This window comes from Fukomys damarensis, unplaced genomic scaffold (assembly GCF_012274545.1).
Source record: "Fukomys damarensis isolate Sample0158 unplaced genomic scaffold, DMR_v1.0_HiC HiC_scaffold_5, whole genome shotgun sequence".
NCBI classification, from domain to species: Eukaryota; Metazoa; Chordata; class Mammalia; order Rodentia; family Bathyergidae; genus Fukomys; species Fukomys damarensis.
In genome coordinates this window covers 38,351,263-38,359,451 of record NW_022900917.1, presented here as the reverse complement: position 1 = coordinate 38,359,451, position 8,189 = coordinate 38,351,263, and the positions used below count along the sequence as shown (strand labels likewise).

General features: G+C 40.4%; 1 pseudogene; it reads left to right on the top strand.

The window, feature by feature from the left end:
- The first annotated feature begins 2,067 nt into the window (after positions 1-2,067).
- Positions 2,068-8,189, top strand: part of LOC104861111 — an 8,603-nt pseudogene continuing 2,481 nt past the window's right edge.

The following is an 8,189-nucleotide window of genomic DNA, read 5'->3' as shown; positions in this document are numbered from 1 at the left end:
ATCATTGCCTTTTCTCTTTTACTTTCCTTTTTAGTTTTATTTTAGGATTCCCTATTTTTAATGTTCATACAGAGATTTCTTTAATTGAAATACCGAATAGTTTCTCTGGTGTGGAAAACTATAATAGTACACAGGATCCTAATGAGATGTGAAATAGGAAGTAAAGGGCTAAAGGTGTAGGGAAAGTGGAAAGGGTGGGAGAAAGTTAATAAGGGAGAGGAAAAAAATATGAGAAACTGAAAAAATGGAAATAAAGTGTTTGTAAATGGGGAGGGGAGGAGGGGGTGAAGGGAGGGCAGGGACAAGGGGAAAAAATGAGAATCAAGACCTATTATGTAAAGGTACAGGATCCCAATGATGAATGTAACTGTATTGTATACCTAGATTGTACCAATAAACTCAATAAAAGCAAAAGAAAAAAAAGTGTAAGGTTCTGAGTTTGATCCCCAGTACCAGGAAAAGAACAAAAACAAAGAAACTGGAAGTAAAATCTAAAGGCTTTGATCAAACTTGAATTGAAACTTTTTAGCAGGAATATTTGATAATGATGCAATGCATTTATAATGCATGATATTTAAGTAAGATGACGATTGACCAGTGGGTGCAGGATATTAGAATTTTTCTCTCCTTTGTTATGCACCCCTGTAATCCCAGCAGTTGGATGCCTGAGGCAGGAGGATAGACACAAGTTCAAGGGCAGACTGAACTACATAGCAAAACCCTCTCTCAAAAAAAAATTTGGAACTTATACCAAAGAACAAATATGACACTATTTATAAATCTCTTGCCAAAAATATTACCACAAATCTTTACGAAACTTCTTTTCAAACACAGATATTGGCATTTCTGGAGTAGTTTATACAAAACAACTATAGTCTTAGGGTTTTGAGGAATTGGAAAGTCAGGAAATCCAACCAAACATTTTATCCCTGAATCCCCCTTCACTGTCAAATGAAAATCAAATTATTATAGACAGCTAACTTAGGAAGAAATATTCTAGGCAGTCAGGTAGGGCTGGGTGCTCAAGAGTAGTGGAAGAGATCAAAACACATTACAACTGTGGCTGGTGGCCCATCAGTTAGAAGCCAGGCTTCAAGATAAAGATGAAATGACCAAGACTGCATACTTTCCCAAGGGATGATATAAATGGTAACATCTGGTCTAATAAAGCCTAGGCAGACATCAGTTACTGTAGTAGGTGACTAAGACCCTCAGACCCACCACCTTCCTGAGTTCTTTGTTCTTTCCATGTACGCTATGTGACTTGCTCCTCTACTGGATCCCTATTACCTAAGCGACTGTACTTGTAACCTTGTTGGTTGCTCATGCTATAACCCACATTGTACCCACTTGGTTGTGCTGGATAAATCTTCCTCTGAAAAGTGGGATCCTTGGTCACCCATTAAGGACCTCTGCTGCCTCTCAAGAGCTAACATTTCCCCTCTTAATAAATAGTTCCTGTTCTTAACCTCTGTTGTTCCTAGAATGAATTCTTCGATTTTAGAGAACATGAACTTAACGTATCTGACATCTAGCAGGTTGGGAGTTATATTTCCTCTGTATCATATGGAGGTCTGATTTCATTCCTATATCAAAGCAACATCTGCTAGAGCCCTTTCTGCAAGCCTCTCTGTCGCTGGCATTCCCCTACTCATCTGTTGAGCGCCTCCAATGTTCCAGATTCAAGGCCAGTGTCTGACCACCTCCAGAAACACCTACGTAGTCTCCAAGACTAGGGGTGTGGTGAAGAATAAGATAATGAGAAGAGCAAATGGTTTTGGATGTGGGAAGTCAAAACAAAATATAGTGCATCCCACAGCATGTGACCAGCATTTCCTCTTTGCCATTCTTCCATCCATGGACCAGCCACACTGACATTTACTCAGAAGACTCGCCTAAGCAACCTTGTGTATCCAGTCTATCTTCTCAAAATATCATTTACCATTTTAATCCATGTCACAGTGAGCCACATTCTTCTTAAAAGCTTTTGTGATCTAAATTCCACTGTAGTCAAGATGACACTTTAAAAGAATAGGAAGGTTGTTTCCTCAGTTTCAATTCCATCATATCATCCCCATCTTATCAGGAAGAGCTCTGGGTATTCCAAGGTGCCAACAGTGTGGAACTCCTGACAGCCAAGCGGTGAGTTTCCTGTCCTGTCATTTCCTAGCCCACATTCTCACCTACCAGACTCCTTAGCATAGTTCAGACAGCCTACGGTAACTTTCGGGCAAACTTGCAACTCTCCACTAAAACCACAGGGTTTTTTCAGAGAAAAAGAGAAGGGAGAGGAGAGGCGAGAAGCTGAGCCAAACCCTGAGGGAAAGAAGAAGATCCCAGGGGAAAGGAGGTGACACCTGTCCTCGGCAGAGCTCTTACTCTGTGAGTTCACCACATCTCTGGGGACTAGGATGGCGGGCCTTTGTCCCCAAGGAACAAACTTATTTTTCCCATGCACTAACCTGGAAGGTCATGGCTCCTACCTGTCCTTTAGGAGTTTCAGGGTCCATTTCTTCTTTCTTTCTCATTTCTTCCTTTCTTTATCTTCTGTATTTTTTGTTTTCTTTCTTTGATTCCTTTTGTTCTCTCTTCTCTCCTCTCTGATCCTGGCTCTGTCTCTGTTTGTCTTCTCCCTCCCCCAGCCAAGTCTTCCCTGTAGATGGAGAATATTCTGGACTTTGATCTAGAGACCAAGATCAAAGTGTTGCAGGAACGTGAGGCTAAGGTTCAGGAAACCTGGATTCTCTTTCTGAATTTGTCATTAATATTTGTGACAGGATGAGATGACAGATATGAATGTGCTTTGAAAAATAAAACAGAGTACAGTTATCTATTCTTCTCAAGCTACTGCTCACAAAGTGCAGTAGAAAATTCCCGGACAACAATAAGAAATTTGTTCAGTCACCCTACTGCTGTGTCTGGCATTGGGGCCAGACTCCATTCAGCATATAGAATGCTCTGTGAGTTTAAAAGGGCTCATTTACAGAAAGAAAACCTGAAGAATGTGTGCAATACCAGGCATGCATTGAAACCTAAGAACGCAGTAATTCCAGTGCTCAGTTTAAAATCAAGATCAATGTTGTCATTCTGAAGTCATCATTCCATTGAGCTCCATGCCAAGGATTTCTGCCATGCTGAGTGATGCGCACCATCAGATCCAGAAATGTACCATGAAAGCATAACACATACAGACACTCTTATCTCTAATTACACTCTTTAGTGGGCCACCGCTGATCTCTGTGATATGAGCCCATCCCCATAAAAGAGCTACAGGGAATGAAAGTGATTTTTACAAAGTGCTGGGCGCATACTTTGAGTGATCATTGTTTCAAAATATCCCACACGTTCAAGTCCTCTTTTCACTTCTGGATTTTTCAATCCAAGGTACACAAAGAAGAGTTTAATAAATAACATGAGATACTTTTAGCAGTTGAATGGTTGGCTCCAATTTAGGGCTTAAATTAGATAAAGCAGAAATCCTCAAAATGCTTCCTCTCATCTAGTAGCATTAGAATCTCCTGAGAATGCTTCAGAAATGCAAATTTTCAGGCCCAGCCCAAGATTTACTGAGTCAGAAACTTCAGGGGGTGGGGTCCAACTATGTGTACATTAGTAAGCCTTCAAGTTTTCTGATGTACACTAAATGTATTTTTTTTCTATTCAGATGCATCTCTGTAACAAATCGCTGAACATGTAGTGGCTTAACACAACAGCAATGTGTCATTTTACAGTTCAGTAGGATGGAAGTCTAACAAGGGTCTCACTGGGCCAAAGTCAAGGTGTTGTCAGGGCTAAGTACCGGTCTGGACACTCGGGACAACCTGCTTTCTGGGCTTTCCCAGATCCTCTAGGCTGTCTCCATTCCTCTCCTCTTGGCCCCTTCCCTCCGTTTTCAAAGCCAGCAATAATAGGGCTAGTCCTTTTCATACTACCAGCTTTAATATTTTTTTCTTTCCAGTACCAGGAATCAAACTCAGAGCCTTGTGCTTGCCAGGCAGGCATTGTTGCCTCTTAGCTACATCCCCAGCCCTACCATCTCTAGTTCTTTAACTCTTCTTCCAATTTGGAAGACTTATTATTAATGCACTGCACCCAGTGAAATAATCTCATCTCCCATCTCAAAGTCAGGTAATTATCAATTTTAGTTTCATCTGCAACCTTGATTCCCTTTTGCTATATCACAGAACATATTCACAGATTCCAAATGTTAGAATGTGGACATGCTGGATGGCTGTACATCATTCTGCCTATCAGTCACAGTCCCCTCTGTGGCCCTCAAAGATCCACGTCTGTTCCATAGTGAGGAACATTAACCTTATCCCAGGTCCTCAAAAGCTTCAACGCTTTACAACAACAAGTCAAAGTCCCAGATCTCATCATTTAACTCATCTAAATGAGGTAAGGGTGACCCACTGGGTATAATCCATCCTGGGACACAATTCCTCTGCATCTGGAATTGTGAGCTAAAGAGACAACATCATCAGTTATTTTTTCTGAAAATACAAAGGTAGGATGATCCTACAATAACAGTGCTAGCCACTCCCATTCAACACAGGAGAAAATGAAAAGAAAAAGAAAAAAGGATTACCAATGAAGCCATTTCAAAACCCAGCTAAGTGAATTCCATTTGGGTTTGGAACCTAGGAACAAACTCTGAGTTTCACTATTCTGAGATCTGAACCATCATTCCTTTTTCATAACAGGAAGCAGAGTAGGTATCAGCCTGTTTCCTGAAGTCTGAAAGTCAACAAGCTCCTTTTACTTTGTACACTGTCCATTTTGAGCTGGGCTCAAAGTGTTTCTGCTGGTATAAAATCCTCTGAATCCCTAATTCTTCCATGTAAATCATGATTTACTCCATGAGGTAAAAGTATCCTTCAAAGGTCTCCCCTTGCCCCCATACCAGAGATGGAACTCATGACCTTGCATTTTGAAGCAGGTGTGGTTGCCACTGAGCTACATCTCCAGTCCTTCAAAGGTGTTTCTTAAATAACCTCATCTCTATTTTAGGCTTATGCAACATGCGGGTTTACTGCATTCTTAATCTCTACAAAAGGTTTTTTGTGTGTGACTCAGACAAGTATAGTTACTTTTAATTACATAAATAAATATTTTTTTAAGAAAATTGCCAGGTGTGTTGGCAAAGGCCTATACTTCCTACACTCTGTAGGCTGAGACAGGAGGAGGATTACCATGAGTTCAAGGACAGCATGAGCTACATAGTGAGTTCAAGGTCAAACTAAACTGTATAGCAAGACCCTGTCTCAGAAAACAAAACACAAAATGAAACAAAAAAGGAAAAGAAGACAAATCAACATAAAGAATGCAGAGAGAGAGAACCTATAATAAAAGATAAAAGACTGCTGCTAAATTTAGCTCCATTTAAGTATAAAATTAAGACTAATCATTTTGGATCACAAAATAGAATATAAATATTATGAATTCTACCTAACAAAGTAAAAAAACAAGTCAAAAAATCTACAGATGGGATGTGAGAAGATAGAAGAAATTTTTATGGTAAAGTGGTCATTGATCTGTTTAAAATCTTTCAATGCAGTTAAAAATAAAACAAACTTGTGCTCTGACTGTTACAAATGCCACACTCTGTTTCTAGAAAACCCACAACGTACTTGAGGGCACTAATGGATCTCAGTAGCCACAGTAAATAAAGAGAGCAGCATCTCTCAGATTTTCACACAGTGTTTCACCAAACATACTTTTGAGACTGCAGCTCTAGTCACAACCTGTGGAAGATGACAACTATTGGGACTACGCAGAGAACTGGAGCTATTTGGTCTAAAGAAGACAGACATGGAATACCATGGCTTTTAAACTATCTGTAGGATTACTATGCATAAAATAGTAGCCTGATGACCTCTATCTACACTAATAAAACAAGAAGTCCACACCATCTAATCAAGTATTTACCGAACATTACCCAGAGGCTCAGAGTAATGTGAGCACCATGGGAGACAAAGAAGTGGAAGAAAGATCCATACTTGGAACATTCTAATGGGGGCCTTAAAATCATTCTGATGAAACAAAGGGAAAATGACAGGAAGCTGTGTAATTAAGCATTGCAATTTGTAGTGAGAATGATGAGGTGACAAAGACTGAATGGCAGGAAGGAGAGAACGGACGGGTTTTGTGGAGGAGGACAGATTCTAGCTGACCTTGGAGTATGGCAAGGACAGCCAAGCCAGAAGAGGCCAGGAAGTAGAGGACAGTCCAGGTGAGAAGACCAGGTGAGCCCTGTGTGCAAGGCAAGAAAACAAAGGATTTAAAATCTTTAAGAGCATGTATTCTGTCTTGTTTTGGTTGCTGTTACTGCAGAGAACCTGTTCACAAAGATCGGATTTTGGAATTGGAAGCAGGCTTTTCAGTGCCTTTGTGACATCCTCAGCATATTCCATCTTGACTCTAATCCAGATTGTATGGAGATTTGAAGTTGTCTGAAACATAATTTTGCAGTTCATTTGTAATCTCAGTTGATTCTCTTCTAGTGCAGACAAAATTGTCTTCTAGTGCAGGCAAATGGATCATGGATCCATTCCTTCTCAGTTCTGGAGTCCTTTGTGGTTGGTAACTAATGAGTAATGTGCAAACTCTTTAGAAAGCTGAACTAGGTGATCATGAGAGAAGGAAGGCCCTAAGAGAAAGAAGGCTCTGGCTCACACTCTTTCAAAATCTCCACTATGTTTGAAACATGCCTAAAATCTCAATACTCACTCATCACTCCCGTAATTTCAGTTCAACTTTGAATGTTGAAACCTTTTCTGCCAACTTGAACACAGTTGCCATTCTCCCCCACAGTGAGAGATTGAATTCACTGAGTAGGTTGAATATGTCACATGAAAATAAGCAAGCTTTGTGACCCACTCTGTGTCACTGAAATGTACTGCCAGTGATGACTGTTTTGCTAAAACAAACCTCTGGAGCAGCTCTCATAACTCAAAAACTCTGGCCCATGATCGACCTGTAGAAAGCTATCTTATATTACATTATGATGCAGCTCTGAGCAGGCATGAAAGCAATGTGGGTAAGGAGAGGCTGTGGAGCAGCCTTGTCTTTACAACTTTGTCAAATTGTCTGCCTGGGGATGAAAAGATCTGTCATGGAGCAAAATGCCACCTGCTCACTGGGCTTGGTGGTACACACCTATAATCCCATCTACTCAGGAGACTGAAGCAGGAGGGCAATTGGCAAAACTGTCTCAATCAATCAATCAATCAATCAATGAACAAACATTAAAAAGGCCTGGGGATGTAACTCAGTGCTCCCTGGGTTCAGCTCCTTGTGGGGGGGGCATCGTCTCTGTTCCAGTCCATTGAGGTCACATAATGTCAGACTTATGTGACCAAATACTTCATGTATTTCAACTCACTCAGTCCTCTCAGCATCCCTCAGTGGCTGGAGCTTCACTGCCAATTTATAGATAGGGAAAATGAGGCATTTGGCCCAAGAATAGCAAACAGTGACAATAACCCATGAAATCTGACCTCAGAGCTTATCCTTTTTACTATTCTGCCACATCATTTTGAATCAATGTGTTGTATCATGATAAAACGAAGTGTTTGGAGGGAAAGAAAAGCACAGCTTTGTACCTTCTTGATGTTTCCATGTTATTTAACCCTTTCAATTTGTTTCCCAAAGCTATCATCCCTAGTATCATACATGCATGACACCATACTACCCACATAATGCTACATATCTAATCAATTGTTAATTTCAACTTATTGCTTTCAATTTTCACACAGATGATAAATCAGTGCTTGGATACTTGCACAAGGATTATCCAGCTTTCAAATCACCTTATCTTCAAATAGTATTTTTCTCTGTTCATCTGGCATTGGCAAGCATTTAGGGGTCAGAAGGCGCACCCTGGAGAATCTTTATAAATAACTGGATTAAGGGTGTATTCAAATCCAGACAGAGAAAATTTGGCTTCTAACCAATGGAAATTAATGGATGGCTATGAGCAAGAGACTGAAAAACAATCAAATGTTCCAGTTGAGAAAGGCCTCTGAGACTATCCAAACCAGCACTGAAAAGCACATAGCACAGATAACATCACTGTTTCCCTTCACAAGCAAAGCAGATAGACCTTACTTTTCCCCCATAAACTCACATGGGCCACAGAATATTTGCACTTCATGCTCAGTTCACATCCCAGGAGGTTTTATGTGTAT